This window comes from Scyliorhinus canicula, unplaced genomic scaffold (assembly GCF_902713615.1).
Source record: "Scyliorhinus canicula unplaced genomic scaffold, sScyCan1.1, whole genome shotgun sequence".
Lineage (NCBI taxonomy): Eukaryota > Metazoa > Chordata > Chondrichthyes > Carcharhiniformes > Scyliorhinidae > Scyliorhinus > Scyliorhinus canicula.
The window spans coordinates 291,205-307,334 of record NW_024056010.1 but is presented as its reverse complement, the minus strand read 5'-3'; positions in this window follow the sequence as shown (position 1 = coordinate 307,334).

Genomic DNA, 16,130 nt, shown 5'->3' with positions numbered 1-16,130 from the left:
CCACTAAAACAGGTTATGAACGGGTCATTTCTCCACTCATTGGCAGCAATAAGAGGGATTGTTAAATAATGGAAATCAGCACAAATTAAACTGTACAGAACACGGTGCTAATCGGGTATCATAGATGCCTCCGTTTAAATGAGGGGCTCAACACGGTGAATATTCCAAATGATACTCTGATTCTCTTTTAATTTAATATAAATGTATTTTTGCCATCCCACTGACCCCATTAGATGCTGTTTATGGGAACATCCATTTCATTCGCACTTCATGAAGTTCTCAATAACCGTCTTTAATAACTTGAATTAATTTTACTTGGCAAGTATACAAATTAAACACTGTATTCTTAGTTTACTATTTTAGGATCGTTTTATATCTCACGTTGAACAGGGAATTCACTAAAAATGATTATTTTTGTGAAATAACATTTAAAATGTGTACTTCAGATGCGATTACAACATTTATTCGTCGTGGCTGAATCCCACTTTGTCCATTCATATTGGCGCGGATCTGTCTCACACAGTATTTGGCAGCAACCCAACTGGCTGCAGCCAGGCAGTCTCATTGACAGGAAGCATCTGGTGGCTTTTTGCAGTAAACAAAATTCATGGGTTCCTTGGTGCTGCAAGCCAACTTCAAACTCTCGGTATTTTCAAGAAGACTATTTATAGACAAACTCACCCAGCAACAACACTGGAGATCATTTTCTACGTTTTGAATTGTGAACTTATGTGAACAGTTCCCATCTGTCAGGAGAGGAGAGTTATCCAGCTTCTTTGACACCATGTTGGCAACAGAAACTGTTGGAAGATCTCTCCAATATCTCATAATATTGTGATGGATGTATAGAAATAAATAAAGGCAGACTATCAGACAGAGGATACATTTTGCAATAGATAAACATGGATATTTGTGTTTTCCCCTTGATTCGTCCATAGGATTAAGGGTGTCTCTGGGTAGATTGGCATCTGTCGCCTGTCCCCAGTTGCTCTTGAGGTGAAGGGTTTGCTGGATCATATTAGTAGACGTTGCAGAGTCAGTCGCATTGCTGTCTGCCTGGAGTTACATGTCAGTGACACCAGGTAAGGATGGCAAGTTTTCTTCACTGGTGAAGCAGAGGTGTTTCCAAGTTCACCATTACCATGTATTTCAGATTTATTCATATCCACCAGCTGCCTTACGCCGGATCATTGACCTCGGCCGTTGGATTACCAGACCAATATCATCAATACTGTGCCACTGTCTGCCCCCACACCACACAAAAAGTAATGACAATGTTGATGCTCGAATGAACAATACATCAATGCCGAAATATTTTGTTTGTGGAATCAATGAATGGTTTGATAGATGTATCGACAGATAGGCCTGACACATGCTGTTCTCACCTTGTGCTTGACTAATTCGTAAATCGAACAGGTACTGTTTTCCTTTGTGTCAGTCCAATACATTCTGTTCTTCCAGATTTTATGGGTGAAATACACCCCCAGGCTATCGAGCACTAACGGGCTGGACGTCAGTAAGAAGACACTGGAGGCATTCTATAGAATCGCTCCAGTGCAGAAGGTGTCACAGCTTAGAAACGGCGTAAATCTCCCTCTACACAGTCATATAAAAACTGCGGAGGACTGGTGCAGTGGAGATTAAATACAGAATAATGCTTCCTCTACACTGTTCCATTAAACGCTCCAAGGGTGGGTAGGGTCTGGGAAACTTCCTGCGCTACTGCCACATCAAATCCTCGCCAGTAGGTACAATCCAGCTCATATGCGAAGTAGAGGTTCCCCTAAAGTGCCATCAAATACAACAAGTTCATTGAATGATCAAGGCACATTTTACTGTCGAGCTCCCTCTACAGATTACAATTCATCGAATTAAATCAACTTAGTTAGAAGCTAATGAATCTTCCCGAGAGTACACATTGGCTAGATTTTGAGTTCATGTTGTGGATTAAAGACAATGATCCACTGTGGAGAGACAAGGCAGAGAACCAGATAGGAGAAAGACGGGAAAGATGGGACATACGAAAACTCCACAAACACATTTTACGTGTCATTATATTTCGAATACTTAAAGATAATTTTTCTTAATTCTGAACATAGGTATCAATGTGACTTTTCGCTCATATAACTGACATATAATATCCAAAAACACTCACTACTGGAATCCGTTAATTTATCTGAATGTTTGAAGCCGTTTCTCTGCTGTGTTAATGGGAAAATATTTATTGTGTTTTTGTCAGTCCGCAATCTTTTGTGGGCTTCTCCTTCTGTATTTATTTACATATGCAACTCCTTGGTTACAATAAAGTGTGCATGGTAGCAAAACCAGATAGACACAGTATGTTATTGATTATTTTCAACTCAAAATAGCGATTTATTTTACGAATATTGTCAGTTGGTTCAAACTGAATAGAGACTTCTTGAACGTCCGTTGGGACACATGTTATTTAATTCAAATAAAAAAACATTTAAATAAAGAATTCAGTTTGAAAGTTCAAATATCACAATCAATGAAGCTTCTTTTAACAGGCTGGTATTCCACAGACGGTTAATCTGATTGAAGATTTCACTCATTTGAACTGGATAATTAAAAACATCAGTCAGTGGAGTGACCTATAATCACATTAATCTCAGAGTTTCCAACGTTTCACTACTTGCGTTTTAAAATGTTAACATTTAGAAAGAACTTGCATCAATGGGACGCTTTACCCAACAGTAGATCATTCCAAAACACTTACAACTCATTGATCTCCTTTTTCTGAATTTAGAAACTGCTGTAATGTTGGAAGTACAGCAGGTAATTTGAGCACAACAAGCTCCAACAAACAGAGGTATGATAAATGGCCAGCTAATCTGTGATTTTAGTTGAAGAATGCACAATGGTTTAGGATACTCTGGAGGACAGGCCTGCGCTTTAGATTCATATCAATGAGATTTTGTAACTGGTCATCCACATGAAAAGTGAATTGGTTTCTCTCTCGGCTGGTGCTCACTGGCCTGGTGTGGAGGATTCTTTTGTTGATTTTGTTTTAGATTACCCAAATCCGCAGTACTATGCACTGTTTTCATTCCGAAAAGGGATCATGAGCATCACTGACAAAGTCAGCATTATTCTTTTTATTTTATAAACATTTTATTAAGGTATTTATGATTTTATAACAATAAAAGCAGTGTGCATCCAAATATAAACATAGTGCAAAGGCCGTCTTCCTTCCTCACAGGTCCTACCTTTCTTACACACTAATCTAAACGAAACTAGACCCTAACCCCGCCCCCTCTCTGCTGACAGTTAATTTTCCCAAAAGAAGTCGACGCTCCAAACAGAGAAAGTTAGCCATGTCCGACAGCCAGGTCTCTGGCTTCAGGGGATTTGAGTCCCTCCAAGCTAATAATACCCGTCTCTGCGCTACCAGGTAGGCAAGGGCCAGAACGACTGGTCTTTCTCCTCCTGGATACACGGATCTTCCGACACTCTGAAAATTGCCACCTCTGGACTCGGTGCCACCTTGTTTTTAGCATCGTGGACATGATGCCCACAAACATCTGCATGAATCTCCTAACCTTCGGGCATGCCCAGAACATATGAACATGGTTTGCAGGTCCTCCCGCACACCTGTCTTCTACCCCAAAGAACAACTGTCATGTGTGCCCGGTGAACAACCTTAAATTGTATCAGGCTGACCCTGGCACATGTTGTGGATGCGTTGACTCTACTCAACGCATCCACCCAGAGGCCATCCTCTTTCCCTCCTCCTAACTCCTCCTCCCATTTTTGTTTCTGCTCCTCGGTCTGCATTTCCTCTGACCCCATGAGTTCGTTACAAATGTCCGAAACCCTCTCTTCTCCCACCCATACTCTGGAAACTATCCTGTCCTGTATGCCTTTGGGTGGTAGGAGCGGGAAAGTTGAGACCTGTCTGTGTAGTCCCGCGCCTTTAGGTACCTAAACTCATTCCCTCCCATCAATTCAAAATTTTCCTCCAACTCCCTCAGGCTGGGAAAACTCCCCTCTATAAATAGATCTCCCATCCTCTCGTTCCCTGCTCTTTGCCATCTCCGAAACCTTCCATCCAGCCTCCCCGGGGCAAACCGGTGAGTATTGCAGATTGGAGACCAGATCGATGCTCCCTCTGCTCCCACATGCTTCCTCCATTGCCCCAGACTCTCAGTGCCGCTGTAGAAGTGGATTTCATTTGGAACTTCGCTGATAGGGTTAATATAACAGTTCTGAAAAGCTCTGTGAAAGAGATGTCAACAGGTCAAGGGATGAAATAAAGGGAGCGTGTTCTGACCGGCATCTGTGAAAGCAGAGATGTCAGAAGGTTATGGGATGGAAAGAGGGGAGTGTGGCTTTAGTACTATTTAATGTTCTGAGCCGCATCTGTGAAAGCAGAGAGGTCAAAAAGTCAAAGAATGGAATGAATGGGAAGCGTTACTTTATTGCAGAGATAGCGTAATTAAGCTCGTTTGACCAGTTGGAACAAATAAACATTGAAATGTAAAAGGAATGGGCTTTGGAATGAGTTAAGCCAGATGGCCATGGGATACAAAAACCTTTGTAATAGCATTAATAGTGACTTGTGCTAATGATTATGTCAAAAATAACCTCCCAACCTCGAAGAATAATTCCATATATGTACATGTTCTGGATCCTTGCCAAATCATAGGTGTATCTAGGAATTTAAGGGGACCACCCCTAAGCTGTAAAATGTATAAAAATACAGTCCTTATTCTGGGATTTTGGCACTTCTCGAAGGTAGTTACCCGACTGCTTAGAGATTTGTCCCGGCCGTAAATAAACGAATATTCGTTACTGACGTGTTCGAGTGTTTTACTTCTGGACTGACGATCAGATACGTGAAAGCGCAATTCACACCGCCACCACCAGAGGGCTGGTGGAGTGCCGTGCCGGCAGGAACGGCAGAGGCGAAAGTCAGCATTAATTGTCCATTCTGAAAAGGCGCTTGTGAATCATCTTTATGAAAACTTGCACATCAGTCGGTTTTAATCGAGTTTGCCTATCTGTTACAACTTCGATTAAATTAATGGCTTGCTCGGAAATTTCACAGTCTCATGGAGGACAGACCGGTTAAATAGGGTACATCTCGCCTCCCGAAGGGCATTAATGAACCAGATGGGCGATGACTAAATTTCGGTCATTTCCAGATTGTCATTAATGGCACAAACAATTTTATTTCCATTTATTAAATTAATGAATTGAAATGCCCCAAGTTGCCTTAGTGTAATTTGAATTTCTCTCTCCAGAGCACTGATTCAGGCCTCTGGATTGCTAACCTGGTAATTATATGACTGCACTACCCGTTTTTATTAATTTAGGGGATGTGGGTGTCTCTGGCTGGGCCAGCATTAATTGCCCAGCCCTATTTGCCATTCACTAGATGTTGGTGAGTTACCTTCTTGAACCGCTGAAGTCCCTGAGGTGCAGTTACACCAACAGTGCTGTTGGGGAAGGGGTTCGAGGATTTTGATCCAGGAATAGTGAAGAAACAGCGATGTATCCTAAACGAGCCTCTTATGGACTGCTGGATTTATGGACTGATCTGATCTCTTCACACATCTTCTCTACTCAGGAGTACTGCACTCCAGTATGCTTCATCCAATGCCTATGTCTATGTATTTACATTGTGTATTTTATGCTTTCCCTATTATGTATTTTCTTTTCATGTACGGAATGATCTGTCAGCACTGTACGCGGGACAATACTTTCCACTGTATCTCAGTACAGGTGACAATAAACTAATCCAATCCAATGTTTCCAAGTTGAGATGGTGAGTGACATAGAGGAGAAACTCCAGATGGAGGGGTTCCCACGTTGCTTCTGTGGTCCTTCTGGGTTGCAGTAGTCCTGGGTTTGGAAGGCGCTGCCTAAGAAACCATGGCAGTTTCCAAAAATGCAGCTGGTAAATGGTACGCACGGCTTCCACTGTTCGTCGGCGGTGGATGGATTGAATATTTGTGCAAGGGCTTAAAATCGAGTGGACTGCGTTTTCCTAGATGGTGTCGAGCTTTTGGAGTGTTTTTGGACCTTTGCTCATCCAGGAAAGTGGAGAGAATTGAATTGCACACCTGATGTGTGCCTTGTAGATGGTGGACAGGCTTTCGGGCGTCAGGAAGTCATGTTCCTATCCGTCGGATTCCTAGCCTTGGACTTGCTCTGGTAGCCACAGTATTAATACGGCTAATCCAGTTCAGTTTCTGATCAATGGTAGCCCCGGGGTATTGATTACGGGGTGGCACCGATGGTAATGCCATTGAACGTCAAGGCCGATGGTTAGATCCTCTCTTGTATGAGATGGTCATTGTCTGGCACTCGTGTGGAGCGAGGTTTTCCACTTGTCAGCCCAAACCTGGGTATTATCTGCATTTACAGCTTTATTATCTGAGGAGTCACGAATGGTGCTGAATACTGTGATCATTCCCACTTCTGATCTTATGCTGGGAGGGAGGTCATTGATGAAATAGTGGAAGATTGTCTAGAACACTGTCCTGAGGAACTCCTGCAATAATGTTCAGGAGCTGGGATAAGTGATCTACAGCAACCACAACCATCTTCCTTTGTGTCAGGTATAACTCCAACTAGAGGAGATTTCCCCCCCCCCCCCCCCTCCTGATTCGCATTGACCCCAGTTGTACCAGCACTGCTTGATGCCATAATCGGTTAAATGCTGCCTTGATGCCAAGGGCAGTCACTCTCATCTTACCGCTGGCATTCAGTTCTTTTGCCCGTGTTTTAACAAAGGCTGCAATGAGGTCGGGAGCTGAGTGATCGTGGCGAAACACAAACTGTGCGTCCATGAGCAGGTTATTGCTGAGCAAGTGCCACTTGATAGCACTGTGGATGACTCCTTCCATCGCTTTGCTGATGATGGAGAGTACACTGATAGGGCAGTAATTAGTTGGATTGGATTTGTCCTGTTACTTGTATACAGGACAAAACTAGGCAGTATTCCACATTGCCGGGTAGATGCCAGTGTCATAGCTGGGCTGGAACACGTTAGCTGGGGCTGCGGCAAGTTCTGGAGCACAAGTCTTCAGTACTATTGCTGGGATATTATCAGGGCCCATAGCCTTTGCAGTCAGTATCCAGTGCCTTCAGCCATTTCTTGATATCATGTGGAGTGAGTTGTATTGGCTGAAGACTGACATTTGTGATGCTTGGGAGCTCCGGATGAGACCGAGATGGATCATCCACACGGCACTTCTGCCTGACGATTGCTGTGACTTCTTCGGTCTTGTCTTTTGCACAGATGTGCTGGACTCCTCCATCATTTTGATTGGGAATATGTATGGAGCCTCCTCCGCCAGTCAGTTGTTTAATTGTCCACCACCATTCATGCCTGGATGTGGCAAGACTCTAGGGGTTAGAGTTGATCCGTTGGTTCTCGAATTGCTTAGCCCTGTCTATTAATTGTTCCTTATGCTGTTTGACACATAATTAGTCCTGTATAGTGGTAATTTTTAGGTATGCCTGGTTTTGCTCCTGGCATGCTAGCCTGCACACTACTGAACCAGCGTTGATCTCCTGGCTTTGTGGTAATGGTAGAGTGCGGATATGCCGTACCCTGAGGTTGCAGATTGTGGCTGAATACAAATCTGCTGCTGCTGATGGTCCACAGCACCTCATGGATACCCAGTATTGAATTGGTAGATCTGTTTGAAGTACATCCCATTTAGCACAGTGGTAATGCCACACATCACTAAGTCGGGACTTTTTCTCCACAAGGACTGCGCGGTGGTCACTTCTACCGATACTGTCATGGACAGATGCATCTTCAACAGGCATATTGGTGAAGATGAGATCTTTGCAATTGCACAATTGATTCTATGTTGTTTTCTTCGTTAGTTCTGCAAAATCTTTGCATATATCTGCTTACAATGTAACATGTCCCTTTCCCTACCATTGCAGCAACCTGCCTATGTTCCTTTGACATTCTACACTGGGATCATGACAGGCTGCATTACAAATTCTGTATCATCTGAACATTTAGAATATGCGCCCTGTACATCAAGGTCTTGACTGGAATACATATCAGGAAGAGCAAGGGTTTCAACACAGATCCCTGGGCAACTTCACTCCAATCCTTACTCCAGTCCGATAAGCAACCCTTCATCGCCACTCTTTGCATCCTATCATTCAGTTGGTTTTGTATCCATATTGTTACAGACACTTTTGCTCCCTTAGCTCCAACTTTGCTCACACGTTTGTTGTTTGACGCTTTAACAAACGAGTTTTGGGAGTCCGTTAAAACCACATCAACAACTTTACCCTAATTAACCACATCTTCTTTCATGTCAAAAAAAAATTAAGCATGCTAGTGAAAAAATGCACGCTGGTTTTAATCTATCCATTCCACTGATGGACAATCTCATAAATTTCGGCCAGAGATCCAAATATCGAAATTACAGCGAATTGCAGATTAACGTGGCTGCTTTGTTCACCTTATTTAGTAAAATAGCAAACTGTCAATTGCTGATCTTGCTTAAAGGGAGGAAAATGGACCAGGACGCAATAAGGGAACCATATGGGCTTTAATGTGCAACTCCACCTCACGTCAGATGCTGCAGCGCCTTGGAGGTAGCCAGGATGCAGAGTTCAGCCTGTGTTCAGTGTGTCTGTGTGTTTATACAATACAGCAAAGTAACAGGCCCTTCGTCCAGTGTGTGTGTGTGTATATACAATACAGCACAGGAACAGGCCCTTCCGCCAGTGTGTGTGTGTGTATATGTGTGTGTGTATACAATATAGAACAGGTACAGACCCTTCGGCCAGTGTGTGTGTGTGTGCGTGTATACAGTACAGCACTGGAACAGGCCCATCGGCCGCTGTATGTATGTGAAAATTGTCCATAACTGAATTGATGTCCACAGAGATAAATAGCTAAATTCACCTGTTAGTTTCAAGATTTAATTTTATTCCAAATGTAATTGCTGTTCATATTTCATGACGTTCACTTTACATGAAATCATATTGAACATTTTCCCAGCAAGTAATCCTGGCTTAACTCATATTCAGTTGGATTAAACCAGTCCGAGGGTCAGGAGCAGATACCCAGCTTCTGCCTTGTGTTGTTCAATGCTCAATGCAGAAATTAACAGACGATGCTGATATAAAGACAGAGGGTATGACAAATTGTGCAAGCGATCATGAAATGATACTACGTCAACATGTCGTGGAGTGTTTGCTCAGATTGATTTGTCATTCCCCTTGCTTGGAAAAGAATGAAACACTTGCTGCTCTTCAGCAAGTTTCACACAAACTTTACAGATGCACCATAGGAAGCATCCTATCTGGCTGCATCACAGCCTGGTATGGCAACTGCTCAGCCCAAGGAACTTCAGAGAGTCATGAACACAGCCCAGTCCATCACACGAACCCACACCCATCCATTGATTCCATCTATACCTCTTGCTGCCTTTGGAAAGTGGGCAGCATAATCAAAGACCCATCCCATATGGCTTACTCATTCTTCCAACTTCTTCCATCAGGCAGGAGACACAAAAGAGGACACGCACGAACAGATTCGAAAACAGCTTCGTTCCCGCTGTTACCAGACTCCTAAATTACCCCCTTACAGACTGACCTGATTAATACTACACTCCTCTATGCTTCACCCGATGCTGGTGTCTATGCATTTACATTGTGTACCTTGTGTTGCCCTATTAGGTATTTTCTTTTCATGTACAAATTATCTGTTTGAGCTGCACGCAGACAAATACTTTTCATTGTACCTCGGTACACATGACAATAAACAAACAACTCCAATCCATGATATCCGTTTCCACGTCATCAATTATTATCCTGTGACCTTCACTCTGCTCCCCCACCCACCCCTCCCAAAGGTCTTAAAGTCACCGAGGGTGTGATTCAGTGAAGCAATAACTTAAAAAGAAAACATAATCCATAAGTCATCAGGTTCCAGGGTATTATAAGTGGGAGAACTTTCAGAATATTATCCATTATCGGTGAGGGCATGGTTTAGTGCAGAAATAACTGATGGAAGGTTTTAGTTTTTATTTTGTGCAGTAATAACAGGTACAGAATTTAGTGTTAAAAACATGGAAATGAATACGAGCAATCAGGGACCCGATAAATATGAAATGATACACGTCGGCACGGTAGCACAGTGGTTCGCATTGTTGCTTCAACCAGCAGAGAATTTTCCCCCTGATTCCTGTTGACTCCAGTTTAAATAGGGCTCCTTGATGCCATATTCGGTCAAATGCTGCTTTGATATCAAGGGAACTCACTCTCACCTCACCTCTGGCATTCAACTCTTTTGTCCATGGTTGAACCAAAGCTTCAATGAGGTGAGGAGCTGAGAGACCCTGGAATTCATACTGAGCGTCCGTGAGCCGGTTATTGTTGAGTAAGTGAAACTAAGGAAATTCGGCAACTCAGGAAACTAAGGAAATTCGGCATGTCTACACTGGCTCTTACCAACTTTTACAGATGTACCATAGAAAGCATCCTATCTGGCTGCATCACAGCCTGGTATGGCAACTGCTCGGCCCAAGGCCACAAGAAATTTCAGAGAGTCGTGAACACAGCCCAGTCCATCACACGAACCTGCTTCCCATCCATTGAGTCTATCTGCACCTCCCGTTGCCTTGGAAAAGCGGGCAGCATAATCAAAGACACCTCCCACCCGGCGTACAACTTATTCCATCGGGCAGGAGATACAAAAGTCTGAGAACACGCACGAACAGATTCAAAAACAGCTTCTTCCCCACTGTTGCCAGACTTCTCAACGGCCCACTTATGGACTGACCTGATTAATACTACCCTCCTCTACGCTTCACCTCATGCCGGTATCATTGTTTTTTATGACACTTGTGTTGCACTATTATGCATTTCCTTTCCCTTTCATGTACTAAATGATCTGTTTGAGCTGCTCGCAGAAAAATACTTTTCACTGTACCTCTGTACACGTGACAATAAACAAATCCAAATTCAAATCCAAGTGCCCTATGCTAACACTGTTGGTGACTCTTTCCTTCACTTTGCTGACGACCGAGTGTAGACTGACAGGCCGCAATCGGACCTGTCCTGTTTCTGCGTGCAGCACACAGCTGGGCAATTTTCTACATTGCCTGGTAGATGATCGTGTTGTAGCTGTCCTGGACTTTCTGTCACAACCCACAGTTCATGTTTATTTCGGGAAACTGAGGAAACCGTCTACGTGACTTAAAAGATAGTGTGATAGACAGTAATTACGCAGAACAATGCTTTTCATTGTACCTCGGTATAAGTGACAATGAACCAATCCAATCCAATCACAACAAAGCTCGGTAACCCCGATCTCTATTGGTACAGTAAGAAGTCTTACAACACCAGGTTAAAGTCCAACAGGTTTGTTTCAAACACGTGTTTTCGGAGCGCAGCTCCTTCCTCAGGTGAATGAGCTGCGCTCCGAAAGCTCGTGTTTGAAACAAACCTGTTGGACTTTAACCAGATGTTGTAAGACTTCTTACTGTGCTCACCCCAGTCCAACGCCAGCATCTCCACATCTATTGGTACAGGCAGAAGACAAACCAGATTTCAAGTTTTATTTTGTATCGGGATAAACTGACGCGTATATTGGTAAGGGAAGATTCAAGGCCGGTCAGACTAACGCACAAAATAGGTTTCCTTCAACGGTCGCTCGAGCGGAAATCCAGGACACCGCTCTCTATTTCTGCGGGTTGAAGATCACAGTGGTTTAAAACACGTCTTCCGCTACACAAAGATCATCTTAGTCTCTGAACAGCCACAGGCGTTCTCTCCAGTCCAAAGGAACCTGCGTTGCTTTGCAAGTGTCTGTTCATGCTCAGATTGAGTTAGTTATTCGTTCTGAGTTACACATTTATAGGTTCAATTCTCAGTCCATAGACTTCAGCCCACAATCCAGGCTGCTTTTGGGTGTCAGCCCTGAGGACGTGTTGGACAGACGGAGTTGCCACATTTCGGATCAGACCCTCTTCCGAGGGGCAGGCAGCTCTATTCTACAAAATATTCCATACCAGAGAGTCTTTCTGAAGCGTCCGGTGCACATTCTCAGCGCTTAACTTCGTCACTGAAATAATCACGTTACTTTTTGTGGGAGCTTCTTGTTCGTATAGTCGCTCATTTCTTACATTTCAGTAGTGACTGAACGAATTATTTTATTAACACTTTAGAATATGTAGGGCAGGCTGGATTTTCTCGCTGTATTAGTACATATTTTAACCTTTGAAATTCCAGGAACTGTCTCAACTCCTGGAATCACTCGGATGATGTTAGTTATCTACCTTGTTGCATGGGTAAATGTAACTCCTGCCCCTAAAAGAGTTGGGCCTATCCGAGCAAAGTGGTTGTACTTAAACCCTAATGTGCTTTCTGTTGAGAGAACAAGGTCAGAGTGAACACAGATCAGCATGCCATTAAATTGATTTCGCTTCATTGACTTTCATTAAGCTCATCCCCCCATATTCTCTTTACACGCGTCCTTTAAAACAAAACGTTTAAGGTATAATGTTTGCTGCTGGAAAATGAACAGAAAATGCAGGATGACAGTTATTTTGATCAAAACAATAAAATGCATGTGCATGATAAATTATGTGATGTGGAATTAATTTTCCGTGTTGTTTGTAAACACATATACGGGTGTATTCTTTTGCTTGTTAAAGGAAACATGGCATATTAACTTCAGTTGCTATTTATCATTTCCGTGAAATCCATCTGTGGTCACTGTGTATGCAAGCGGGAGAAGAGCTGTTAAAAAACGAAAATCGTGATTTCAGATGGTTCATCTTTCAAACCATTTAACATATTTAGGGAGCAGGGAAGCCTTAAATACTGCAAATATGAAAGCAAAATGCACGAACTAATCTGACACATAAATGTACGAAATAATTGGCCACCTAGCAGATACCGGAAGAGACGGTTTTTGAATTTGAGATCGGAGCCCAGCTCAATATCTTCCATCGGCAAATATCTTCGCCTCAGTGTATAATGTAGTTGCTTAGCTCAGTTATCAAAGCGGCCGTGATAAGGAGCGACGTTAACAGTGTGGGTTCAATTCCCATGCCAGCTGAGGTTATTCATGAAGATCCCACCTTCTCAACCTTGCCCCTCGCCTGGGGTGTGGTGGCCCTCAGGTTTCTCGCCACCAGTCAGCTTTCTCTCAAAGGGGAGATCAGCCTTTGGGACTGTTACAAAATTGAATCATGCCCGTTCCTCATTAGAGGCCTGAAACCGTGAGTGAATATGTTATTTCACTGGCCCGTAGCCAAGGTGCAGGTTCCACCTTAATTATTCCTCCGGAGACTCTCATTCAGAATAAATGAGAGACGATTTGAATCCGCCGCAGAGCTAAATTTGCGGCTTGGGTAATTCATGCCGTTTCTGAGAGACGATGCACGGACCAGCGAAAGGCCTCTTCTTTGCAATTTCCTATCCCATTCTCGCTGCCATTGGTGCGCCTGGTAAGTGATAGATTTGAAATAGTTTTCATGTTCATGCAAATCTCCCTTTCCTTTCAGGATCGAAATGTTTTTTATCCAGTATTGAGCGATGTTTATGACTCAGGAACGTCCAACTGATTGCAACATAAATAATATTTTGGATAATATTACGCGTTATCGTGAATTATTTTGCTTTATCTGTACTTGCGCAATGGGGAAATACAAAATATCATTCACATTATTATGCTGCACATGGAGAAACATAGTTTATTAGATGACTAAAATATGACTTGAAATATAAGGATTTGTAGGAACGTTAACCCCTTATGTGGCTGAACAATTGGTTCCATTCTAATGTGGTCAAATGTAATCCAATTTTTAAAGTGTTGTGCAGGATAAAACCTACAAAGTGACATGCATTTTATTCGCTGATCTTACTGCAGCATCAGAAGATGAATTATTCCAGTATAATGACTGAATTAAATTAATTGTAATTCAACAGTCATTTATTGATTCTACAAATCTACAGTGCGACCTACAGCAATTTGTAATCATTACTGTGCAGTGAGGTAGTACTCGGCCACACTCATTGTTATTGAGGTTTGAGGAATTAGTTGCAAAATCTCACACATGAGTATCAAATAGAATCGGTGCAGTATAGAATGAGGCCATTTGACCTATTTAGTCTGCACCGACCCTTCGAGAGAGAATTCGACCCATGTCTGCTCCCCCATACCACACAGAACGCTTTTAATTAGGTGTGTGGAGTTTCAAGATTTTTTATATATTATACGTTTTGTCTTTAATCATTAACTGTATGCACGTAATAATGGCAAGGTCAGCATTTATTCTTCACTCGAGTTTTCACTTGAGAAGGTGATGTATTTATCTCTTTAGACACTCCGGTACGGAGAGTGGGGATGCGTCACAGTAATTTAACAATTTAGTTTCATGCCAGACGACCAAAGGAGATATTTGACGTACATTTTCTCAATGGGTTTAGTTTCTAAGGATTCTCCTGCAGCAAAGAGGAGAAATTTAGCCATTTAGAGAATTCCAGGTATCTGCAGCTAAAGGCATAATCGATACAACTGTGAAGGATAGCATCTGCTAAAATCTAGACCTGGAAGCATCCTGTGATCTCAGATAGTTGGAGCATGTTAAATTAATCGGGAGAGTGAGGTGATGGACAGCGTTTAAAATGAGAAGGGCGATATTAGTTTCACCGCAAGATTGCCTGAGTGGGAGCCAGTAGGGCTGTTGGGTGGGTGCGAATTGTCTGAATAAGGGAAGCGACAACAAATTTGATCACCATCTCCAGGGATGGACTCGATGAACATAGCGATTAGTTTTAAATGGGACTGATTGCCACTCCTCCTATTTTGACATGTGTTGAATCCCATATTGAATATTCAATAATTACCAAATACTTTGCCTTATTTGGAGTCTGGAGATGGAAAAGCGAAGGATAAGGATGGTTCCAGTAACAAATGGGATGACGCAGTAGCTGGTGTTTGGAGTCTGTTTGGGTAAATCTTCTCTTTTAATCTCTCACAGCCAACTTGGTGACCATCGTAATATTATCCAGAGGACGGTGCGGACTATCCAAATGTATCACCTCCTACCTCGTGGCGATAGCAGTGAGTGACACCCTCGTCATCATCACCGCCATAATCCTCAACCGAATTGGCCGCATTTACTTTCAGAAGAGTGTCCTGTCCACTACCCCCGCATGCATGTTCAGCACTCTACTGGTCTTTTTTTCCCGGGATGGTTCAGTTTGGCTGACAGTGGCATTTACCCTTGACCGATTTGTGGCCATCTGTTGGCAGAGCCTGAAGACCAGATACTGCACCGAGAAAACTGCATTGTCAGTTATAGGAATAGTCTGTTGCCTGAGCTGTGCTAGGAACGTCCCTTTCTACTTCACTTACCAGCCCTTATACATTGTGAACGGGGTGCCCTGGTTCTGTGCCCTTAAGTCCAGCTATTACACTTTGCCCGCCTGGCAAGCCTATGACTGGCTGGACCACATCTTAACCCCATTTCTCCCATTTCTCCTCATCCTGCTTCTTAACGTCCTGACTGTAAGGCACATCCTAATTGCCAGCAGAGCCCGCAGGAGGCTTCGGGGAGCTGAAAGTCACAAGGACGCAGAGATGGCCAATCGTAAGAAGTCCATTGTCCTGCTCTTCGCCATCTCGCTCAGCTTCCTCCTCTTGTGGGTCACCTATGTCGCGCATTTCCTTTACGTGCGGATTACAGGTGAAGGCTACCGCACCAGCTTGAATTTCAAAGACCCACGATACATCCTGCAGGAGACAGCCAACATGCTCCAGTTAGTCAGTTCCTGTAACAACGTCTTCATCTATGCGGTGGCCCAGACCAAGTTCCGAGAGGAGCTGAAGAAGATTCTTCTATATCCTTTCACCACGCTCGTGGGTTACCTGAAACAGTAAAAACACGTTCAACATCCTCGCGTTAATTCACTTTCATCAGCTTAGATCGGTGTGTCACTCTTTCTTACTTACTCCACTTTCCTCCCACAAGTCCTAAAAGATGTGATCTTAGGTGAATTGGACATTCTAAATTCTCCCTCCGTGTGCCCGAACAGGCGCTCGGAATATGGAGACTAGGGGCTTCTCACAGTAACTTCATAGCAGTGTTAATGTAAGCCTATTTGTGACA